Consider the following 26,535-nt stretch of genomic DNA (forward strand, 5'->3'; position numbering starts at 1 on the left):
ATTGAATGTGCTGTCGCACAGGCATCAGCTTTCAGAACAAACATAAAACGATACAGTATACCACCAATTTTGTAATTTCCCTCTGCGCTCTGACAAGTGATGTGAATCCAAAATTTCAAAAAAAATACGGCAGATGTTTCACCTTCATCCGTGTGTGAAAACTAAAATTCATTAAATCTGTATCTTTAATAATGAGAGTAAATAAAATTGATAAGCAGAAGTTTCAGTCGCTTAAATGCATACGATCAGTCCACCTGAAAAAATAATTAGCTGAGTTTGGTCTGGTTTCTATAATCCTGAATGAGAAGTAACATGACTGTTGTTCAAATGTGTGTGAAATCTTATGGGACTTAACTGCTAAGGTCATCAGTCCCTAAACTTACACACTACTTAACCTCAATTATCCAAAGGACAAACACACACACCAATGCCCAAGGGAGGCCTCGGACCTCCGCCGGCACCAGCCGCACAGTCCATGACTGCGGCGCCTGAGACCGCTCGGCTAATCACGCGCTGCAACATGACTGAGTAAGACAAACTTTACCAACGTGATAAATGAAGCAATCGTAGAAAGATTACACCGAGATACTTTAAAACAGGCTAAGGTTGTACCAATAAACAAAAATAATAAACTACAGAAGCGGAAAACTCCAGAAGTGTTAGTATTGCACCAGTGATATCTATAATCTTTGAACGCTTTTTATATTACAGATTACTAAGCTTCTTCACTTCACAGAACGTCACAGCCAGAAGTCAACATGGATTTAAAAAAATTAAATCTTCTACCTCTGTAACACAGAACTTCTGGAATATGTGCTGCAGACGCTTAACAGAGAAGAATCAATACCTGGAGTATTCTGTGATCTATCAAATACTTTCGTTCCAGTTAATCGCAGTATTCTCCTTGAAAAACTAAAATTGTTTGGGAGCGACGCATTTAATCTTATAAAATCCCCCTTAAGGAAAATATACCAAAAGCAGAAAACACGGATGAGGAGAGAAATAAATAGTACTCATACATGTTGATGATCAAGGACGGCGTGCCATAGGAAAATGCTCTAGAGCCACTGCTGTTGATGATCCACATATTAGTGACCTAGGAGAGGAAATTATACAAAAGTGAATACTATTTGCGGATGACATAGGCATTTTAATCAACGGAATGCGTCTAATAGAAGTTACACACGGAGCTGACAGTGCATTATGCAGACTGGAAAACTAGTTTAGGAAGCCTTCAACTCTAGCATATCGGAATATATAGTGAGATCGTTCCTTGCAAGTACACAATGGCTATATTTCATTCGCAGAGTTTTAGCTTTATAGATGTACATTCCTTATGTACAAGGCTTAATCCGCTACTCATTGTTGGAGGATTTGTTGCATGTTCAAGGATGACTATCGGTACTTCATTTACTCATCCGTGATCATGGCAGACTTTACTATACCAGCGTAGCATTTCTGTACCATGTCAACCGACATTTTATTAGGTTTCACCATACGGTGTAGGAGAGCCTTACGCCTCTGTACTCCAGCTAGAGGATAAGACGACGGGTGGTCTTGGTGTGCGAGAATGGAGGTACGAACAGGATCCGTGACGTGAGGGAGTGTACAGAGCATACGGTTACTCAAACTTCGAGGCCTGACGACAAATGTGAATATTAGGTTATTAGTAATAGCTGTCTATACAGGGTGGTCCATTGATAGTGACCGGGCGAAATATCTCACTAAATAAGCATCAAACGAAAAAACTACAAAGAAAGAAACTCGTCTAGCTTGAACGGTGAAACAAGATGGCGCTATGGTTGGCCCGCTAGATGGCGCTGCCATAGTTCAAACGGATATCAACTGCGTTTTTTTAAATAGGAATCCCCATTTTTATTACATATTCGTGTAGTACGTAAAGAAATTTGAATGTTTTAGTTGAACCACTTTTTTCGCTTTGTAATAGATGGCGCTGTAATAGTCACAAACGTATAAGTACGTGGCATCACGTAACATTCCGCCAGTGCGGAAGGTGTTTTCTTCGTGATACATTATCCGTGTTAAAATGGACCGTTTAGCAATTACGGAAAAGGTCGATATCGTGTTGATGTATGGCTATAGTGATAGAAATGCCCAAAGGGCGTGTGCTAGTATGCTGCTGGGTATCCTGGACGACATCATCCAAGTGTCCGGACCGTTCGCCGGATAGTTACGTTATTTAAGGAAACATTAAGTGTTCAGTCACATGTGAAGCGTCAACTACGACCTGCAACAAATGATAATACCCCAGTAGGTGTTTTAGCTGCTGTCGCGGCTAATCCGCACATCAGTAGCAGACAAATTGCGCGAGACTCGGGAATCTCAAAAACGTCGGTGTTGAGATTGCTGCATTAACATCGATTGCACCCGTACCATATTTCTATGCACCAGGAATTGCATGGCGACGACTTTGAACGTCGTGTACAGTTCTGGAACTGGGCACAAGAGAAATTATGGAACGATGACAGATTTTTTGCAAGCGTTCTATTTAGCGACTAAGCGTCGTTCACAACAGCGGTAACGTATACCGGCATAATATGCACTATTGGGCAAAGTAAAATACACGATGGCTGCGACAAGTGGAACATCAGCGACTTCGGCGGGTTAATGTAAGGTGCGGCATTATGGGAGGAAGGATAACTGGCCCCCATTTTATCGGTCAGTCTAAATGGTGCAATGTATCCTGATTTGCTACGTAATGTTCTACCGATGGTACTACAAGATGTTTTATTGCATGACAGAATGGCGATGTATTTCCAACACGATGGAACAACGGCACATAGCTTACGTGCGGTTGAAGCGGTATTGAGTAGCATATTTCATGACAGGTGGATTGGCCCGCACGTTCACCGGATCTGACATCCCCGGATTTCTTTCTGTGGGGAATGTTGAAGGATATTTGCTATCGTGATCCACCGACAGCGCCTGACAACATGCGTCTGCGCACTGTCAATGCATGTGCGAACATTACGGATGGCGAACTACTCGCTTTTGAGAGGAATGTCGTTACACGTATTGCAGAATACATTGCGGTTGACGGACTTCATTTTGAGCATTTATTGCATTAATGTGGTATTTACGGGTAATCACGCTGTAACAGCATGCGTTCTCAGAAAGGATAAGTTCACAAAGGTACATGTATCACATTGGACCACCCGAATAAAATGTTCAAATGTACCTACGTTCTGTATTTTAATTTAAAAAACCTACCTGTTACCAAATGTTCGTCTAAAATTGTGAGCCATATGTTTATGACTGTTACAGCGCCATCCATCACAAAGCGAAGAAAGTGGTCCAACTAAAACATTCATATTTCTTTACGTACTACACGAATATGCTATAAAAAGTGGGGGTTCCTATTTAATAAAAAATCACTTGATATCCGTTTGACCTATGGCAGCGCCATCTGGCGGGCCAACTATAGCGCCATCTGGTTTCCCCATTCAAGCTAGACAAGTTTCGTTCTTTGTAGTTGTTTAGTTTGACGCTTATTTCGTGAGATATTTGTCCCAATCACGATCAATGGCCCACCTTGTATATTTTTGCATGAGCTGTAAGGCGTTTGGGTGAAGATCTTTCTAACGGTGCTTGAGCGCAGAGTACTGCACAACATTACATGAGTATTTACTTCATTTGCAGACTATTATTGGGAGTGGTACGTTTTAAGGTTGGTTAGTACCTCCAAGTTCCAGTGGCAAGAGAAAGCCATTAATGTTTATCTTCCCATGTGCAGGTTTTGAAGTATGTATACATGGATGTAAAACGGTTATTCTATACTCAAAGGAGTTTTCCGCTTACTGATGCAGTTATGACCATCCAGAAAACAACAGGTCGTGAGGTATTTGTGGGAAGATGATCGACGCAGAGAAAAAAAACCAAGACTCTAATGTACCTGCATATTAAGACACCACGTGTAAAAGATCTGCACTCTTATCTCTTACACCGTGTATACGGCTCCATCTAGACTGTCCGCGTTATTATTGCTGGCCCGAGTGGCCGAGCGGGTCTAGGCGCTACAGTCTGGAACCGCGCGACCGCTACGGTCGCAGGTTCGAATGCTGCCTCGGGCATGGATGTGTGTGTTGTCCTTAGGTTAGTTAGGTTTAAGTATTTCTAAGTTCTAGGGAACTTATGACCTCAGCAGTTAAGTCCCACAGTGCTCAGAGCCAGTTTTTTGTCCGTGTTATTCACACTGCCACCTACCCAACCATGCTTTCAGTAACTCAAAACTCAAACTCACATTTTAAATACAATTTTATATCTTATCGCCAGCTATTTGCCAAATAAACTGAACAATCAGAAACGCGCTCTATGCAGGCAGGCATGAAACACTGAAACCAACTCCTAAGGTAGTTTAGATCGATCATTGAAGCAGTACACTGACAGGCCAACAATATTTACTTACTGCAAATGGGTATTTATGTTTTTCTACTGAAGTGGAATTCGTTATTAGGCCTCGGAGGACGTTGACGTGCGATCTCAAGTGTGTGCGATCTGCACCTTAGTGTATTCATTAAAGTCGTGTCGAGATTTTGGTGAGCTTTCAAAGGTGCTCCAAAAATGGGGATTAGACTCTGCGAGTTTACATTCAAGTTTTATCGTTAGACTAGCTCTATATTTTTTTTTCTTTTGTTTTATTGAAACCAATGTCGCATCCCTTTATTTTGAGACTTTCAGAAGTAGCGTGAGACATTTCACTTCCCATTACATCATTCACATTTGATCGTATAATTGTTAGAATCAGTGACCAGCAGAGGAGAAGACAGATTGGGGCATCGACACAACTTTACAAGGCACGAGGTTTTTCAACTACTTAATGATGCACTAGTGAACTTGGAGGTGTGCTGGAACTTCTCTTTATGGGTTGATAGACCTAGCCCTCCACAAACAACAAATCATGAGGAATAACACACACAGTTAGCGCATCCGACGCAGTAAAGTGTCACGACAGAAACAGTCTTCAGATCACATCTTCACCAGTTAAAAATTAAGCAGTGGACTATAAATTAAAAAGAAAACTACACTTGAGGTAGCTAGTGTGAACAAAATCCCGTTAAACACCTGAGAATCTTAAATAAAAAATGATATGCTATACCACTTCTTTAAAATTACTACGGGAAATAAGAATTATATGGGCTTCCTTTTGGTTCTAATTCAAACTCTGTGTGGATTAGTACACCACGCTGTCCGTTAGAGGACAAATGATTCGTTAGTGTATTTTCTCACTAGTTTTTCTAATGATGGTACAAAGCTATTCTGCATTCTCTTTACTCCTTTTGGTCCCACAGTCATTTCTAAAATATATTACGCCTTCCTGGCTGTTGCATATGCTTATGTATTTTTACTTTAATCGGTAGTAGATGGCGACACAATTTATACTCACGCTCTGCCTTCAGCAGAATCGTTTGCCAGACAAGTTGCCTACCAATTCAAACACTATGAATTTTTTGCACGCAATTCACCAGCATGTATAAGGTGGGTTTGTCTTGCTAAGAGCTTCAGATATTCAAGATGATTATTGTGATTCGTGTTGATGACGAGTATATGTTAGACGATACAAAGTGAGTGTTGACGTACTCAGTGCACATAACCTCTCTATAGGACAAGATGCTGATAGGCTTTCAGATCTTATGAGAAAATTAGAGTCTGTTTAGCACAATGACGCATCCGTTTAATTACACGTTCAAGCTACCGTGAAGTTACTCATTGCGGCATGGAAGTCTTTCTTACTTCTGAGTATGTCAACCAAGTAGCAGTAAGCTCGAGTTAATTTTCATTCAGGTGTCAAAAGTTTGTATAAGAGAGGGAAAAACTTCTTCGTTGAGGTCAAACAATCTATGTACTAACTTTAAGACAAATTAGAAGGTTGATTTCAAACTGAACTACACATCACTTAATAGCCCGAATGTAAGCATACAGGATGGGTACAAATATCGGGAACAAGACTTTCCTAAAAGGACTTCTGTGAATGGTAGTCATGTATGTAAGTAAAACTTGATCGATGAACATTACTGAGAATAAGATATTAGAGGTTTCTGAACGGCAGTGTTACAGAATACCGTCAATGCGTCGGATAACAAATCCAGAGATATTGAATTTAATCAGCGAGAAAAAGAAGGAACTGTATTTGTTGAGTATAATGAGTGACAGATCGGTACGGCTCATACCGAGGAATCAAGAAGCAGTTGCTGCCTTAAGGGAGGGATGTATCGGATGCGAAATGTTTTGAGGTAGGCCAAGGATTGCCCACAGCAAATCCGTTCACCGTGAAAGATTGTCTATTTAAAGAGAAATGAATATACCCGTACAAGATAAACAAGCTTAGAGAGATGCATCTTAACAGTATTCCAACTGAAGACTGCAACAACCACAAAAGCTTAAATCTACAGTAAAACAACTATTTAAACTCACTAAAGCATGAGAAATATTTTGCTCTAACATCAGGAGGAATGGGTGCACGGGTACAGATCATTACGTTTACAGTTTAACAAACACGTCAATGTAAAAACAGTGTCTAAATAAGTATCATCTTCTACAGGTTTATAGGTTTGAGACAAGTGGAACAAAGTTCGGCCAATGGGACGTGTACCATCTCAAATAACGCAAGATACCACCTAAAAATGCGTGGAATAATGAAACATAAGAAGGAAATATATAAAACATTCGCGAGAGCTCACAACTAGCCACAAATACGTTGAACAAGCATTTTTGTACTGGTTTGTACGGTTTAGGTTCATTATGCCCATTTTAGATGGCTACACTACTTACGTTACTGAACTGAAATCGCCAGCAGAATGTCATCTAGTAGTTCATAAGGTTGTTTAAACTGGTAGCGTCGCTTTGTAAGATGTGTGAAACATTTGCACAGAATATAAAAATATGCTAAACTGAGTGCAGCTGAAAACATGTGAAGTGACTGAGTTACGATAACTTACTTTTGTTCCAGTGAAAGGCGTTTTTTCTCGTTTCCGTTAGGAGGCACGAGGTGTTAAACTGTGAACAGTACGCAATTGGTTTACATTAATATCTGCTTCACACAGACATTGTACAATATTATAAGAGACTGAGTACTGATCCAGTGGAGGAATGGGGGGGAATCAACCGTGCCCATTCGAAAAGAACTAAGGAGGCCTTTACCTTGCGTGGTTATGGAAACCACGGGGAACACACAGATGAATGCACAGGGAACTGAACCGCCTTCCTTCGGATTCCGATTTGTCTTACAACTGCACCATGCGCTTTCACATGGAGTGTAACACGGTAGCGTAAGCCGCGTTTCTGTGGCCTAGGACCCTAACAATGTGTCGGGGCAAACCTATGACGTCAAAGGCAACGGTGTGTGGTGAGGAGTGGGGGGCTCTGTGGCTTCTGGAAATGTACGCAAATGATCAAATGGTTCAAATGGCTCTGAGCACTATGGGACTCAACTGCTGTGGTCATAAGTCCCCTAGAACTTAGAACTACTTAAACCTAACTAACCTAAGGACATCACACACATTCATGCCCGAGGCAGGATTCGAACCTGCGACCGTAGCGGTCGTGCGGTTCCAGACTGTAGCGCCTTTAACCGCTCGGCCACTTCGGCCGGCGTACGCAAATGAAACAGGGTTGGGAATCGAAATAAGAATTTCAAATTCTTCCAAGAATATACTGAGGCCAGGTAGCGTAAAGTCAGTTGAAGTTTAAATTTTTCCATTTGCGTGTTTTGCAGATTTGTAGTTGATATTATTTTTGAGCAAATCAAATTATTCCTCAGGGACTCGTAGTAGGTTCTATAAATGTCCCTCCACTTACAGGTATTCCCCTTTTTGTTGATCCTCTCCATTATTATTATTATCACTTCTGTGAGTAGCCTTAGAATTTTTCCCCATGGGCAGGATGTTAACCTCACCATTCTTGAAATTATCTGCGTATTTATAAGGAGATATCAAAAAGTTTCCGTTGTAGAGTGTTTCTGTAGCGTATACGCAATATAGCGCGACTGCGACGCAGGTATATAAGCACCGTCGTGTAGGCAAAGAATTAGTGTGGCACCTCTGTCGTTCCGGCATGCATGCGGTAAAGGCGGAAAAGCTAACTTTGGTGACAGTATTATCAAATCCTTACAAACAGGTCCTACGTGCTGTTATTTCCTTAACAGCCGACGGACAAACAGCGGTAGACTTCCATCAGAGAATGAAGAATGTGTCTGGCAATAACCACCGTTGTGTAATGGTGCGCCAATTTCCATGGGGGTCGATTCGACATAAACGCCGGCCGATCTGGAAGGCCAGCCTCACCCAACTGAGAGACACAGGGGCAATTGTCGTGACCTCTGCTCATGCGAACATCAACCCTTTGGTGCCTTAAAAAGGACCTGGAAGGCTCGAAGAGTCCTGTCGGGCAAGCATGTGCACCAGGTAATTTAGGACTTCTTCAGGCAGCAGGGCATTAAGTTTTATCACTCAGGTATCTTTAATGTGGTGCGTCGGTGGAATCATTATATCAGTGATAATGACGGTTATGCCTAGTTAGTATTCCGATTCTGCACTCTACGGTCTTGGATCGGAAATCTTTTGATCGCCTCTTATAGATACATCGATCCATGTTAACAACCGAAGACGAACGATGATGATGATGATGATGACGTCCCATACTCCGTGACAGAGCGTAGGGGACGACGCGGGAGACTCGCACCGCTGTACTAGGCAAGGTCCTAGAGGAAGTGGTTTGCCATAGCCTTCCTCCGACCGTAATGAGGATGAATGACGATGATTAGATTAGATTAGATTAGATTAGTACTTGTTCCATAGATCATGAATACGACACTTCCTAATGATGTGGAACGTGTCAGGTTAATAAAAGCTGTCTATACAAGATATTACATTACACAAAATATTACTTGCAATATCCAAATATTCATCTAATGAGTAGAAGGAATTGCTATTAAGATATTCTTTTAATTTCCTTTTAAATGCTATATGGCTATGTGTCAGACTTTTGATGCGATTAGGTAAGTGACCAAAGACTTTTGCGGCAGCATAATTTACCCCCATCTGAGCCAATGTTAGATTTAATCTTGAGTAGATCATCCTTTCTCCTAGTGTTGTAGCCATGTACACTGCTATTACTTTTGAATCCGTTCGGATTGTTAATAACAAATTTCATAAGTGAATATATATATATATATATATATATATATATATATATATATATATATATATTGTGAGGCTACAATTAAGATCTCTAGATATTTAAATAAGTGTCTGCAGGATTATCTTGGATGAGCTCCAGCAATTATTCTGATTGTGCAATGAACACTCTTTTACTCAATGATCAGGTACCCTAGAATATGATGCCATACGAAAGCAGAATTAAAATAGGCGGGGTAAGCTAATTTACTGACTTGTATAACGCCAAAATTTGCATGACCCTAATAGCATAAGTAGCTGAACTCAAACGTTTCAGCAGATCCTCAGTGCGTTTTTCCAGCTCAACCCCTCATCAATGCATACACCTAGAAAATTTGAATATTCTACCTTAGCTACCGATTTCTGACCGAAGTCTATACTTATTAATGGTGTCATTCCATTTACTGTGTGGAACTGTATATACTGTGTTTTGTCAAAGTTTAATGAAAGCCCATTTTCAGAGAACCACTTAATGATTTTCTGAAAAACATCGTTTACAATTTCATCAGTTAATTCTTGTCTGTTGGGTGTGATAGCTATACTTGTATCATCGGCAAAAAGTACCAGATTTGCATCTTCGTCAATATAGAATGGCAAGTCATTAATATATATTATGAACAGCAGAGGACCCAAGACCGAACCTTGCGGCACCCCAATCTTGATTGTTCCCCAGTTTGAGAAATCACCAGATTTTGCATATTGTGTGAACTGCTTATTTCAACTTTCTGCACTCTTCCAGTTAGGTATGATTTAATTCATTTGAGCACATCCCATTCATACCATAGTACTCGAGCTTATCTAAAAGTATTCCATGATTTACACAATCAAAAGCCTTTGATAGGTCACAAAAATTCCCAACGGGTGACTTCCGGCTACTCACAGCATTTAATATTTCATTATTGAAAGTATATATACCATTTTCCGTTGAAAAAACTTTCTGGAAACCAAACTGACATTTTGTTAAGACTTTATTTTTACAAAGGTTTGAAGCTGCTCTACAAGACATTACTTTTTCAAGAATTTGGGTAAGGCAGTCAGAAGAGAGATTGGGCGGTAGTTGTTGACATCAGACGAATTCCCTTTTTTATGCAGTGGTTTAACAATCGCATACTTCAGTCTAGCTGGGAAAATACCCTGCTTCAGAGAGCTATTACATATGTGGCTAAGAATCCCACTTATTTCTTGGGAACAAGCTTTAATTATCCTGATGGAAATGCCATCAATTACATGTGAGCTTTTATTCTTGAGAGAGTTTATCTTCTTCATAATTTCAGAAGGAGAGGTGGGTGGAATTACAATTGTATAAAATGGTGTGGCTAAGGCCTCTTCCATTAACTGCCTTGCTTCTTCTAATGAACATTTAGATCCTATTTTCTCTACAACATTTAAAAAATGGTTATTCAAATCTTTCGTCTTCCAACTTGTTGTTTATCAAGTTTCCATTCGCTTTGATGGCGATACCGTCATCCTGTACTCTTCAATACCCTGTCTCCCTTGTAAAAATATTCCAAATTGTTTTGATTTTGTTATCAGAGATATTAATCTCAGACATGATGCACATGGTTCTGGACTTTTTGATACCCTTTCTTTATGTAGCACAGTAGTTTTTATAATATTTCGCTGTCTCTGGGTCATTACTCTTTCTTGTTGTTAGATACAGTTCCCTTTTGTGGTTACAAGATATTATTACTCCTTTAGTAAGCCAAGGTTTTTTGCATGCTTTCTTATACTTAGATTTAACTACTTTCTTGGGGAAACAGTTTTCAAATTCTCTTAGAAGTGTATCATGAAATAAGTTATATTTTAAATTAGCGTCGGGTTCCTTGTACATCTCATCCCAGTCTAACTGCTGAAGATTTTCTCTGAAATTTCTAACTGTTGAGTCATTAATTGAACGCAGAACTTTGGCGGGTGGTTTTGAATTACTGAATGGAGATATGTCATATACTGTAATTAACTGAGCATCATGATCAGAAAGGCCATTCTCAACAGGACAAGAATTTATGTTTTTAAACCTATCTTGGTCTATAAAAGTGGTATCTATCAATGTGCTGCTGTCCTTTACTACCCGAGTAGGAAAATTAATGGTACATGTCAAATTCAAAGAACCAAGCAAACCTTCCAAGTCGTTCTTCCTATTACACTCTTTCAGTGAATCAACATTAAAGTCCACACAAATACTTGCTTTCCCTTACATGATGAAGACGACACAACAACACCCAGTCATCTCGAGGCCTGACCCCGCCAGGAATCGAACCCGGGATGCCGTGTTCGGGAAGCGAGAACGCTACCGCCAGAGCAAGAGCTGTGGGCACCGAAGATGGACATGAGAGAATCATGTCCACCGAAGACTGACATGGTGCCCATAAAGGCACGACAGCTACGTCGAAAGCTTGGCAAGGTTTCGCATCGCATCCCGTGGGAATGCAACATACATGTAAACCCTCTTCCGAACTCTGAAATACAAAGCAACTTGGAAAAATTGCTGAATGCCCTTACAGCATGTGTTCTAATAAATGCCGGGTTTTTTCGGTAACGAAATGTTTAAGATCCCCTTAGATTTCAGCACTGTCATACGTTTCTGTGTTCTGAATTAGTTTCCTCCTACTACATGTGTTCCACTTACCTACATGTTACTTTCTCAAGGTCGAGGAAGATAGCTTTCGTATGCCTAGAGAGGTTTGGGCACCCAAGAATGCACAAAATTGGGAGAGCGTCCGGATCTGATCTGTCATACGCTGTGTGCATTTTCTACAACTACTGCGGTAATTGGTGATGGGTAATGCAAGAGCAGCAAACATACGCTTACTAATAAACTATTATGAGCTAATTTGTTCGTATTAATTTTTGTGATATTCATTTCATACCCAATGCGACGTTCTTAAACTCAGAGATGTGCTGTATTTTCCCGTTTCAATGCATGCACACTGCATTGAGAGATGTAAGTTCTATTGCTGTTTCCTGGGCTTCAGCAGTATCTGGAGTGAGATGTACGTAAGTCTTTCAAGAAACGAGGAGAATTAAGGAACATCAGACTGTGGAAGCGGAGGTTCTCAGATTACGGAAGTCTCCATTTGCAAGCACTCTGAATTGTGGATGAGTACTTTGATCGCAAGAGGCCCAATCGTCGCCTCAAAGCGGTCGCCGCCCTCCTATCTCATTGAGAAGCGCAAACAATGAGAGGACTCAAATGGCGCCCATTCGACACCATCAGTTGGTGCCGGTAATTGCCACTTTAAATCTCAGAGGTATCTGGCTCACCAATGTCGCCTTTCTTCTAAAGCAATCTCTTTACCAACAGAGTTACGAAGGATTCGGCCAGAAAACGCTGTTAATTCAAACAGTGACCTAGGCATCTGGCCGACAGAGAATTCAGACTTCCAGTTTAGAGAAGTGAAGCGTTAAATGTTTATATGGCAATGTGAGCAACGACTGCCTTGTAGCTACATGTCGGAACGAGCTCATCCTCCATACCAGTACATAAAAGAAAAATTAAATATTCAGTGGCCATAATTTTCCGGATACGTAAACGAAGAATTCTAACAGTCAATCGCCTTGTCTCCATCACAAACAAGAGAGCAAACGTCTTCATCTTTTTATGACCAAATTATTTAAAATGCACCAGTCCACCAGTTTCTCGTTCCTCTGTTCGTAAAGACAGTAAATAATTCTTTCACAGCTTCTGCCAGAATATTTGTTTCGTTACTTCACATAACCTATTCTGTAATGCGAAACCTCGATATATAGTGTGAAATAGGTCGTTACGCCAGCTAGCTACAAAAAATTTACATGAATAAAATAGGCTGATTCTTACTATTTGTTGTGCCAATTAGTAATACCGTACAGTAAAAATAATTTTTTTCATGATATATAAATGAGGTAAAATACCATCAATATTTATCATTAACGCTCCGTGAAACTATGGTACAAACTTTGTCTTCACACAAGGAGATTTAAGAAGGATAACAACATATTAAGAATAAAGGTTCAGTTGTACGGTAAGACTATACATTTTAAAAAATTAACTTCTTCCCCAAAATTAGAGATGAAATAAGATGACACTTTCAACTTAACTGCCGTTTTGAGTACGGCACTTAATTTATTGCTATCTCACCGGCCACAAAATTCGCCACAGCTGGAAAATACTGAGGGAATTGGCGGTTCACATAATGTCAGCGTGAGCTGCGAGAGAGCCGGCCGATGTGGCCGTGCGGTTCTAGGCGCTTCGTTCGCCGGTTCGAATCTTGCCTCTGGCATGGATGTGTGTGATGTCCTTAGGTTAGTTAGGTTTAAGTAGTTCTAAGTTCTAGGGGAATGATGACCATAGATGTTCAGTCCCATAGTGCTCAGAGCCATTTGAACCAATTTTTTTTTTTTTTGAGCTGCGAGAAAGAAAATCAGCATCAAAGAGCTAGTGGTCGTCGAGAATTGAACTCAGCCATAATTAGCGGCGTAAGACCAACAGTAGTTCAGTCAGTTCGGTGGTCAGACCGCGAGTACATGCAACAGTAAAACCTGCAGCACCTGAAAAAGATGGCTTGGTCTATTGTCGAAGTACTTCGCAGAAGAATTGAACAAAAAACCCGGGAGAAAATCCGGAAGCGCACTAGTAATCCGTCGCGCCGAGAAAACTTGACTGCTCACTATTGCTTTACAGGTGTTACGAATGGAATATTGAACCACATCTTCTTGCACCTTACATGTTTGTGGGGTTGCAGCAGCAGGATAACAAGAACGGTGCAGAATGACATTCTATCCCAGCTCCTATGTAATATCTTTCGTATAATCGATAATGTGAGATCAAACGTTACCGAGGAGTAACAACACTTGAAGCAGTCTTCTTGTTTTTTTTTTTTTTCTTTCTGCTTAGTCCTTGACAAAAAACGGCAACTACGACGGACATAGCACTGCAGTTCGTGGTACATAAACTTTATTTGTGCCACAAGATGGATTTCATTATCTCTGTGGACTCACACAGGCCTTTGCTTGTAGCGCTCGACCAATAATCTCTTTAATGTAGTTAACATGAAGGCACTAAATCTCGCCTCCGGTAGGTTCGCTCGAAGAGACAACTGGTTACCTTGAAGCGAAAATGCATATAAAGCCTCTCATTACCTAATATACACAGTACCTCTGCAGTCATGACACTTGTTCGGGAGTACCGTGCCTCACATCACACCTGGCCGTCCTGATTCTGTTCTATTGTGATTTCCCTGAGCTGCTATAAAGCAAATACAGCGAAGGTTTCTCTGAAAGGATACGGCCAGATGCCTTCCTCATCAATAGTAAACTGCAGGAGCGTCTATAGAAAGGTCCCAAAACCGCTCTCATTAATAAACGGTCAAAATGCCCACATAGTACTAGGGACAGAAAGTTGGCTAAAGCCAGATGTAAACAGTAATGAAATTCTAACCTCGGATTGTAATGTATACCGCAGAGACAGGCTGGACAGTGAAGGGGGAGGCGTGTTTATAGCGATGAAAATTGCAATAGTATCACAGGAAATGTGAAATAATTTGGGTGAAGGTCACGGTTAAAGCAGGCTAAAACATGGTAATTGGATGTCTCTACAGGCTCCCTGACTCAGCAGCTGTTGTGGCAGAGCACCTGAAGGAAAATTTGGAAAATACTTCGAGTAGATTTACCCGCCATGTTATAGTTCTAGGTGAAGATTTTAATTTGCCGCATATAGACTGGGTGACTCAAATGTTCATAACGGGTGGAAGGGACAAAGAATCCAAGGAAATTTTTTTAAGTGCTTTATCTGAAAACTACCTTGAGCAGTTATACAGAGAACCGACTCGTGGCGATAACATATTAGACCTTCTGGTGACAAACAGACCCGAACTATTTGAAACAGGTACCGCACAACAGGGAATCAGCGATCATAAAGCGGTTACTGCATCGATGATTTCAGCCGTAAATAGACATATTAAAAAAGGTAGGAAGATTTTTCTGCCTAGCAAAAGTGACAAAAAGCAGATTTCAGAGTACTTTACTGCTCAACACAAAAGTTTGGTCTCAAGTACAGATAGTGTTGAAGATCAGTGAACAAAGTTCAAAACCATCGTACAATATGCATTAGATGAGTATGTGCCGAGCAAGATCGTAAGAGACGAAAAAGAGCCACCGTGGTACAATAACCGAGTTAGAAAACTGCTGCGGAAGCAAAGGGAACTTCACAGCAAACATAAATATAGCCAAAGCCTTGCAGACAAACAAAAATTACGCGAAGCGAAATGTAGTGTGAGAAGGGCTATGCGAGAGGCGTTCAATGAATTCGAAAGTAAAGTTCTATGTACTGACTGGCAGAAAATCGTAAGAAATTTTGGTCTTATGTCAAAGCGGTAGGTGGATCAAAACAAAATGTCCAGAAACTCTGTGACCAAAATGGTACTGAAACAGAGGATGACAGACTAAAGGCCGAAATACTAAATGTCTTTTTCCAAAGCTGTTTCACAGAGGGAGACTGCCCTGTAGTTCCTTCTCTAGATTGTCGCACAGATGACAAAATGGTAGATATCGAAATAGACGACAGAGGGATAGGGAAACAATTAAGATCGCTCAACAGAGGAAAGGCCGTTGGACCTGATGGGATACCAGTTCGATTTTACACAGAGTACGCGAAGGAACTTGCCCCCCTTCTTGCAGAGGTGTACCGTAGGTCTCTAGAAGAGCCTAGGGTTCCAAAGGATTGTAAAAGGGCACAGGTCATCCCCGTTTTCAAGAAGGGACGTCGAACAGATGTGCAGAAGTATAGACCTAAATCTCTAGCGTCTATCAGTTGTAGAACTTTGGAACACATATTATGTTCGAGTATAATGACTTTTCTGGAGACTAGAAATCTATTCTGTAGGAATCAGCATGGGTGACGTCGTAAGCGCGTGACCGTGTGTGAGTTCGCTATCTAAGTGTTCATATATTTTTAAGTTTCAGATGTATATTTTAACGGTTTTTGTAATAATATTTACTATATAAGTGATATATTAGTGGTTTCTTCATTCATCTCTGCCTTTCTTGTGTTGTGACCTGATATTTGTGTTTCATATCGAGCAACTTAACCTCTTACCTGTGTTTATATTCCGCGCTGACCAGTTGCAGCTGTAGCGGCGCATCGAAAGCTAAGTACTAATTAATTGTTTGTGTACTGTGGTTTATTTAGGAACTTTAGTAGTCTTCGACCGGTGTTCTTGGTGTTTTCTGGTGAAATAATTTCAGAAGAAATTTTTGGAAACTGCTTTCAGTTTCGTTACTGTGTTATTAGACGTGGGATTTTCTTTCAGTGTTAGTCTTTTGTTATATTCTCATTTGTTGTTGATTAATACTGTCAATAATAGTAGTTACTTCCCTTGTAGAGCAAGTTTGTAATTATTGTAGTCAGTTTTTTAACATCTTCTTATTGTAGTAGCCGAACTTAGATAAAGTAGTTTCCTTGTTTCAGTAACTGTAAAATTTTACTATGAATGAATTGTGTGGGCTTTGCCGTAGGTTCGTGAGTTGTGGATTACGGTGTGAGACTTGTTCCAAGTGTTTTCTCTGGGTGGAATGCAGTGGGGAAGCCAGTGGGCATTCTGGTGAGATTCTCTCCTGGAACTGCAGGTTATGTAGCAAGAGTAAGTTGATAGAGGAGCAGGAGCGTAAGATCTGTGCCCTTCAGGTGCAGTTGAAAAACGCACAGGAGGAGCTAGATAGGATGAGGAGGGAGAATGGGGTTGCGGAATGGGAGCAGGCTGTTGTCAAGAGATCTGCTAGGAGAAGGAGATTTTCAGATAGTTTTACTATTGGTGTTTGCAATAGATATGACCAACTGTCAGAGTCTAGTGGAGAGGAATCTTTAGTAGCTGTAGATGTAGGGAGCATGCAGCAGACCTCAGCAGTTACGGTGGCTAGGACAATTGCAAAGTCTAAGAGAAAGAAGAAGGTCCTGCTGTTAGGTAGTTCTCATGGTAGAGGTGTAGGCCAGCAGTTGCAGGAAGTGTTGGGGATTGAGTACCAGGTCACCAGCATTGTGAAGCCTAATGCAGGATTGGCTCAGGTGATTGTTAACATAGAGGGGTTATGTAGGGATTTTACTAAAGAGGATCAGGTAGTGATTGAGGGTGGGGCTGGTAATAGTATTATTGACAGGGATGGGGAGTATGGCATAGATGGTGACCTGGAAAAGATAGCCGCTCAGACTGGCAACACGAATGTGCATTTCGTGGAACTGTTTCAGCGTCACGATCGGCCTCATCTTAATACAGCCGTCAGGCGTAATAACATGAGACTTGGGGGTGCGCTGACAGAAGGCATGAGTCACATTTCAGTGGTGTCGGTGGAGTCTATCAGCAGGACGGGTTTCACTAGACATGGCCTGCGCCTCAACAGGTATGAAAAGGGGAGGCTGGCAAAGCTTATAGGTGACAGCATAGGTGGGGGTGGTGGGATCACTCATGGGAAAATTCCTGTAGTAGAGGGTGTTAGAGCTGTACCTTCTTTAGATTGAAGTCAGCTGACAGGTATCCCTGCTTAAGGGAAGTCTCTCTAATAAAATAACCACTTTCGACAAAGCTTAGGTATCCGATTAATGAGAGAATTAGTATATTTCATCAAAATATACAAGGTATTAGAGATAAAGTTAGTTAATTGCTTATAGATGTTGACTCTGAAATTATTGGTATATCTGAACACTTCTTAAATAAGGAGATAATTCAGAGGCTTCCTTTACCAGGATACAGGTTGACTGGCAGCTTTTCTAGGAGCTCTTTACGGTGTGGGGGAGTAGCCATGTATGTGAAAAGCTGTACCCCATTTGAGTCAGTTGATGTTTCAAAATACTGCACTGAAAAGGTGTTTGAAAGTTGTGCAGGTGTGGTTAAATTTAGTGGAGCTAAACTTCTAACTGTTGTTATTTATAGATCCCCAGACTCCGATTTCACAACATTTTTGCTAAAGCTAGAGGAGCTTCTTGGTTCACTTTATAGGAAATACAAAAAGTTAGTTATATGTGGTGACTTCAATATTAATTGTATAAGTGATTGTGCAAGGAAAAGGATGCTGGTAGACCTCCTTAATTCATATAATCTTATGCAAACCGTCTTCTTTCCAACGAGAGTGCAAAGAAACAGTAGAACAACCATAGACATCATTTTTGTTCATTCCTCATTACTAGAAAAGCATTATGTCAGCAAAAAGGTGAATGGCCTTTCAGATCATGGTGCATAAATTTTAACTCTAAAAGATTTTTGTGCTGCAACACATGTTAAATATAGTTATCAACTTTTTAGGAAAGCTGATCCAGTTGCTGTAGAGACCTTTGTAAACCTTATCAAGAAACAAGAGTGGCAAGATGTTTATAGTGCTGTTACAGTAGACGATAAATGTAATGCTTTCCTCAAGACTTTTCTCGTGCTCTTCGAATGTTTCTTTCCGTTAGAACGTTGAAAACAGGGTACTAGCACAAACAGATAGCCTGGGTGGCTGACTAGACGGATAAGAATATCCTGTAGAAAAAAAGTGGCAATTATATCAAAACGATAGAAATAGTCAAAATCTAAATGCAGTAGTCCATTACAAACAGTATTGTAAGGTGCTTATAAAAGTTATTAGGAAGGCGAATGGTATGTGGTATGCAGTTAGAATAGCTAACTCTCAGGATAAAACTAAAACCATAAGGTCAGTCATAAAGGAAGTGGCTGGTCTGCAGAGACAGGTCGAGGATATAGAAATAGTGCGTAGTGGGAATGTCCGTGTCACATATATGTACAGTATTTAATAATCACTTTCTGAATATAGCAGATGAACTAAATAGAATCATATAGCGCTCGTAGAAAAAAGAGTTCCGAGACTGTTACCTGAAATGATCCTCCATGATACTGACAAGAGGGAGATTGAGTTAATAATTAAATCACTAAAGACCAAGAACTCTCACTGATATGACGAGGTACCTAGCAAAATACTGAAGTATTGTTGTACGTATGTTAGCCCAGTACTTAGCCATATCTTTTACTTTTCCTTTAGGAGTGGTCGGTTTCCTGACCAATGAAAGTACTCGGTAGTGAAGCCACTTTATAAAAAGGGAGACAGGGATTATGTTGACAATAATAGACCTATTTCTATGCCATCGGTGTTTGCTAAAGTTATCGAGAGGGCTGTATATACAAGGTAACTGGAGCATTTAAATTCACATAATTTGCTGTCAAATGTTCAGTTTGGTTTTAGAAATGGTTTAACAACTGAAAATGCTATATTCTCTTTTCTCAGTGAGTTTTTGGACGGATTAAATAAAAGGTTTCGAACGATAGGTGTTTTCTTTGATTTATCGAAGGCTTTTGACTGCGTTGACCACAAAATATTACTGTAGAAGTTGGACCATATGGAGTAAGGGGAGTAGCTTACAATTGGTTCGCCTCTTACTTTAAGAAAAGAAAATAGAAGGTAATTCTCCGCAATATTGAGAGTGGTAGTGATGTTCAGTCACAATGGGGCACTGTTAAGTGGGGTGTTCCCCAAGGGTCGGTGCTGGGGCCACTGCTGTTTCTTATTTATATAAATGATATGCTTTCTAGTATTACAGGTTATTCAAAAATATTTCTGTTTGCTGATGAGACCAGCTTGTTAGTGAAGGATCTTGTGTGTAACATTGAAACAGTATCAAATAATGTAGTTCTTAAAATAAGTTTGTGGCCTGATGAAAATAATTTGATGCTAAATCACAGTAAGACTCAGTTTTTGCAGTTTCTAACTCACAATTCAACAAGAACCGATATTTTGATCAGACTGAATGGGCAGATTACAAGCGAGGCGGAACAGTTCAAGTTCCTTGGCGTTCGGACAGATAGTAAGCTGTTGTGGAAAGCCAATGTTCAGGATCTTGTTCAGAAACTAAATGCTGCTTTATTTAACATTAGAACACTATCTGAAATAAGTGACAGTTCAACACGAAAAGTAATCTACTTCGCATATTTTCATACACTTATGTCATAAGGTATTATTTTTTGGGGTTATTCTTCTGATTCAAAAAGGGTAGTTTGGCTCAAAAACGGGCTGTTCGAGCTATGTGTGGTGTAAGTTCGAGAACCTCTTGTCGACCCCTATTCAATAGCCTGGGAATTCTGACATTGCCCTCACAGTATATATTTTCTTTAATGTCGTTTGTTGTTAGCAATATTAGCTTATTTCCAAGAGTTAGCAGCTTTCACTCAGTTAATACTAGGCAGAAATCAAATCTGAATGTGGAACGCACTTCCTTGACTCTTGTGCAGAAAGGAGTGCAGTATTCTGCTGCATCCATTTTCAATAAGCTACCACAAGACCTCAAAAATCTTAGCAGTAGCCCAAACACTTTTAAGTCTAAACTGGAGAGTTTCCTCATGGCTCACTCCTTCTATTCTGTCGAGGATCTCCTGGAGGAGCTGAAAAATCAAACAAATTCCAGTGTTACATTGTTGATTTTCTTTATTTAAACTTACGAATTGTCTCCTGAATATGTTACTTATATTTCATTTTATCTGTTACTACTACCTAGTTATAATTTCAGTATTGACTCGTTCCATGACCATGAAGACTTCTCCTTAATTTGGTCCCAAGGAACAATAAATAAATAAACGATCGTGTGAAACCCGGCTCGTGTTATTCGTCCACGAAACTCAGGGTGCCATAGACACGGGTTCCCGGGTAGATGCCGTGTTTCTCGGCTTTCGCAAGGCGTTCGATACAGTTCCCCACAGTCGTTTAATGAACAAAGTAAGAGCATATGGACTATCAGACCAATTGTGTGATTCGATTGAAGAATTCCTAGATGACAGAACGCAGCATGTCATTCTCAATGGAGAGAAGTCTTGCGATGTACGAGTGATTTCAGGTGTGCCGCAGGGGAGTGTCGTAGGACCGTTGCTATTCACAATATGACCTTGTAGATAACATCGGAAGTTCACTGAGGCTTTTTGCGGATGATACTGTGGTATATCGAGAAGTTGTAACAATCGTAAATTGTACTGAAATGCAGGAGGATCTGCAGCGAATTGACGCATGTTGCAGGGAATGGCAATTGAATCTCAATGTACACAAGTGTAATGTGCTGCGGATACATAGAAAAAAAATCCCTTATCATTTAGCTACAATATAGCAGGTCAGCAACTGGAAGCAGTTAATACCATAAATTATCTGGGAGTACGCATTAGGAGTGATTTAAAATGGAATGATCATATAGTGTTGGTCCTTGGTAGGGCAGATGCCAGACTGAGATTCATTGGAAGGATCCTAAGGAAATGCAATCCGAAAACAAAGGAAGTAGGTTACAGTACACTTGTTCACCCACTGCTTGAATACTGCTCACCAGTGTGGGATCCGCACCAGATAGGGTTGATAGAAGAGATAGAGAAGATCCAACGGAGAGCAGCGCGCTTCGTTACAAGATCATTTAGTAATCGCGAAAGCGTTACAGAGATGATAGATAAACTCCAGTGGAAGACTCTTCAGGAGAGACGCTCAGTAGCTCGGTACGGGCTTTTGTCGAAGTTTCGAAAACATACCTTCACCGAGGAGTCACGCAGTATATTGCTCCCTCCTACGTATATCTCGCGAAGAGACCATGAGGATAAAATCAGAGAGATTAGAGCCCACACAGAGGCATACCGACAATCCTTATTTCCACGAACAATACGAGACTGGAATAGAAGGGAGAAGCGATAGAGGTACGCAAGGTACCCTCCGCCACACGCCGTTAGGTGGCTTGCGGAGTATGGATGTATATGTAGAAACTTTAATCACTAAATTTACTTTTTCTCCCTGACTTATTAAACTTGTCTATTGAATATGGCGGATAATTCACGACTACACGATCTAATATGAAACAGCACAATTGTGAATTTTATCCGCCATTTACCGTAAATACCCTCTCCACCAAACCAATATCCAAAGTGAACAAAATGCCGGAATCGTTCGATTTCCTTTACAATTGACTCTCCGTTTTCCAAAGCTTAAACACCACACTTTACATCCTTCGAATATGTAACAGATCAGTCCAAGGTCTGCCCCCGATAGCTGAGTCGTCAGCGTGACAGAATGTCAATACCAAGGGCCCGGGTTCAATTCCCGGCAGGGTCGGAGAGTTTCTCCGCTCTGGGACTAGGTGTTATGTTGTACTAATCATCTTCATTTGATCCCCATCGACGCGCAAGTCGCTGAAGAGGCGTCAAACCAAAAGACTTGCACTCGGCAAACGTTCTACCCGACGAGAGGCCCCAGTCACACGACGTTTACTTATTAATCAGTACAAGAACAAAAACAGAATTTCTAATAAACAATGACAATTGATAAATTCATAAGCTGGTGTACCATGAGATTAGTAGGGAATTCTTGACGTAGGGTATTCCATTTCTAGCTCCTGCAGTTGACAACAGCAATATTGTCGGTGGTACATGTGTACAGGCTGCAGTATGCCTACCATACGCATCTCTCATGTGCTCAGTGGTATATAACAGTGGAAACATTAGGCCAGTCCTTTCAACCGAAGTCATCTCTTCCAAGACCTCCTTGTGCACTGTTCGATGCTGTCAGATGGTGTACACAGTGTCATCCATCAAAGAATGCTCCCCTCCCCCCGTGGAAAGGTAAACACGGGTAAAGGATTACAGTATCACAGTAACGTTGACTGCTGAGTGTGCAGTGTTAAGCTATTTGGAGGTCATTACACTCATTCAAAATTATGCCTCACCACACTGTAATACCTCAACCACAAAAACGATCATGATCAGAAGTGTAGTACATATCCCGTACTGGGAGAGGTGGGAATGTATAATGCACCAATGAAATTGCACAAACAGAAATTTCTTACCCACCTTGTGGCCACCATGAGACGTGACATGTGGTACGATAACACTGTGCATGCTCAAGTTCATCATTAAGCTTATTAAATTGTTAAGCATGATAATCAGTCAAAGTAACTAGCTGGAAAACATGTTAACTGATGCGGCATTTTGTTACACAAAGAATGGTGGAAACGACATAACAATGAGAATGCATATAGGGCAGATGTTTGAATTTTAATTCAGCAAGCCCATCAGAATATACTCAGTGGCGGCTGGAATGCGAGAGAGACAGATTGAGTGCTCCGGCAAATGCGCAGCTACCGGACGCCCAAAAGTGTGTCAGTACGAAGGGGGGAAGGGGGGGGGGCGAGGCAGCAGGGCTGGAAGGTGAAGCTGCAGTTGTAGGGGTACTGAAATAGAACGGGAAGTAAACAAAACTCCTTGATTCCACAGGCGATTAGCCCTTCACTTTGGTTTCTGTAGACGAGTCCATCAGCGAACCCAGCCCAAGGAAAATAATAGCCCTTCTTACGTTTTATTGTGGCGGCCAGTATACAATTAGCAGTATTGATTAAGGAAACTTCTAGAAATTGTCTCCATGTAACTAATATGTAGAAAATGATATCATGACAAATAGAATTTATATCTTTTAAACCGTGATGCCTGAAATCATTGCCACCAAATATGTGGAGCTGTGGGCCGACTCACCATTGTTAGAAGACACGCGGCTGGGAGATTGAACCCAGATGCAGGCGAGCCAAGTATCGTTCCGTCGTTAGTTGTCAGTAAGCTTTGCTAATGCTAATACTGTGCTATTGACGCTGACTACGTAAAATCGCTCATTCAGCGAAGTTGGTCTAAGTACGTTTGTGCTGCTGACAAACTGCTGAGGCTTAGATGCAAGTAATTAATGAGCGAAGCATATGTTGTCTTCAGAACAACGTTCCCGAGTATGAAAGTAGTTTGGGCGCGGCGTACTGGCAAATTTTTCACTACTCAAGAGTTGTGATATTGTCAGCGCTGATGAAGTTTCAGTTGCTACTCATAATTTGGTGCAATTTGTCAGCTTTGGGAATATGTACTTAATTATTTTATATGTAATTAACTTTTTTGGATTGGAGATGTGATAGGTCCTGCATGGGTAAGAGCATTAATTACATCTCCACAGCATAGTATAGCTATTGATAAAACATGAAATCTTACCTGAGTGAAGCCTTGTATTTGGTCTTTGTGCCACTGGCATGGTTAATCTTGTGTCTGAGTGAGCTCTGTAAATTTTGGTAAGCGCCATCTTTGATTCTATTTTGATGTAATTATGAATGTTCAAACCACTAGTTGTGAAGGCATTGGGTCTCTGAAATGTAGATAACTTTTATCAAAATTAGTTTCTCTTTATGGTTACAGTAAAATTCCCCAGGTGTGGTTCTGTTGAAAACTTAGGCAGAATTCTTGTGTTGGAGTGCAGTGTACTGATAAACTGCATTAGATGTAAGTGGCAGGTAGCTCAATATAAATAGAGGGTCACGCACACCTGTAAACTGATAGTAACTTGAACAATGCGTTTTATTCAAGAGTACACTGTCAATTAAGGTTTGATATTTTAAGTTCTCTCAGAGTCGTTTGTTGTGTTCATTACTAACACAGACCTTAAATTCTGTTTAAGAATAAATTTTACCACAGGAAGATATTAGAAATGCTCCAAGGAAGGGAGCCATTGCACAGCATACTTTGACATCCTGTCCGCTTAGCAATGAGTACAGAAATGTGTGGCTTGAACTGTTTAACCATTGTACCACTCCTTATTGACTTCATGCATACAGTAATTGTGCTAGCTTGACTGCTGGTACCACGTTGGAACTCACGAGTGATTCCTTCCGCTGACTTCATGCAATTTTTTAGAACTAGCCACCCGACGGGTGCTGTCCTTCAGTACAAGAGATGTGCTTCGTATCGGTTTCACTTTGTTGCTCCATCGCGTTTCAGCTTCACAATCACATCACCAACAGCCGATTTGGGGAGTTCTAAACGGGTAGAAATGTCACTGTAGGATTTGTTACTCTGGTGACGTCCAATGTCCATTCCACATTCGAAATCAATGAACACTCCTAATCGACAGATTCTGGTGTTAAGGCTTCTCTACTAACAACACAATACTCACCGTTTCATTTTACATTGGTGGGTGAGCCTTACGCGACATGTAGTGTTCGATTCCGCTTTACACAGGCGTTTTCAGATACTTGTGATTAGATAATGTATGAAGGGATTGTCGTTTCTTGGACATCTAGAACATGTAGCTTCTTAGAATATACGTAACACTTCCTCATATATTAGTTGTTTTCCATTGTCTCATTTCGAATGTGATTGTAATGAGTTTCCAGAACTTTATGGTCAACAATAAAGTAGTATGATGGTCACTATAATCACTTAAAGGTACGAAAATTGTGTATGTGCCTGTTCTGTATCACTATCGAACCGACATGACTTCCATTATGATCTGTCAACAGTGCGAGGTCGCAGCCTTTTACTGCGATGTTAAGGCAACGCTAGGTAGTCTGTCTTCCTTGTGCAAAGTTATTTTAAATGAACTGTCCACGCCAGCTAACAAGTTGGTTACTGCGGATGCGCTGCAGGACCACACAGGCAAAGTCCACACGGAGCACTGCGGACAAAGTTTGTCTTTACGGGTGTGTGCTTCACCGTTTACATATTGACAATCCTAATACACTGACGGTAGTAAATCGCGCAACTTGGCGTTGCAGCTTTAGACCATATAACTAAAATTGACCTTCAATGATCAAAACAAGGGAGGATCACAAAATGTCATACAAGTGCTCTAAAAAGTTCAGGTTCCCTCGGAAAAGACGTAAGAAGAATTCATTAATAATTTCCGCTAAAAATAACAGGAATCGCCAAAACAGAGGTTTTTGAAGTTTAGTAAGTCACGAAAGGTTGCATAAACGTGGACAGTAATAATCGGAGCAGGAGAAAATGAAAAAATTTATAGCATACCGCATTACATCTGTATATACATGAATACTCTGCAGTTCTCACTTAAGTGTATGACAGACATAATCATCTTGTGATGTTGCAGTTGTTCTTAGGTCCGTACTTCCTATGAAAATGGAACGAGGAATTCTGCCTGATACAAGACAACTTTTCAGTTTCGTTTTACCCAGACATGATTCTGCACTTTTTGTGCTATCTTCAGTGGGTTACTACATTTTCTTACTTAGCTAGTGGTTATATAGGTTGGTAACTAGTCTGCTACACAATCTGCAACTTGTGCATGGTTTCGACGTTGTAGTGTCTTCTCATAAGTTTTGGCGAGGTGAAAACGCTGATTTGTGTGACTTATGGTCGTCGGCCAACGCACTTTCTACGAATGTTTGAAATATGTATGACAGAGAGTTCAAAGAACCTGCTCCAGTCTATTCCTTGACCGTTCCGCTCTCTAATACCACGTAGGAATAATGCAAAATTAGCTGTTTCCAAGGAACTTTGATTTCTATTATTTCGTTATGATAGCCATTTCTCCCTATAGAGGTGGGAGTCAA

This window comes from Schistocerca cancellata, chromosome 8, assembly GCF_023864275.1.
Source record: "Schistocerca cancellata isolate TAMUIC-IGC-003103 chromosome 8, iqSchCanc2.1, whole genome shotgun sequence".
Classification (NCBI taxonomy): domain Eukaryota; kingdom Metazoa; phylum Arthropoda; class Insecta; order Orthoptera; family Acrididae; genus Schistocerca; species Schistocerca cancellata.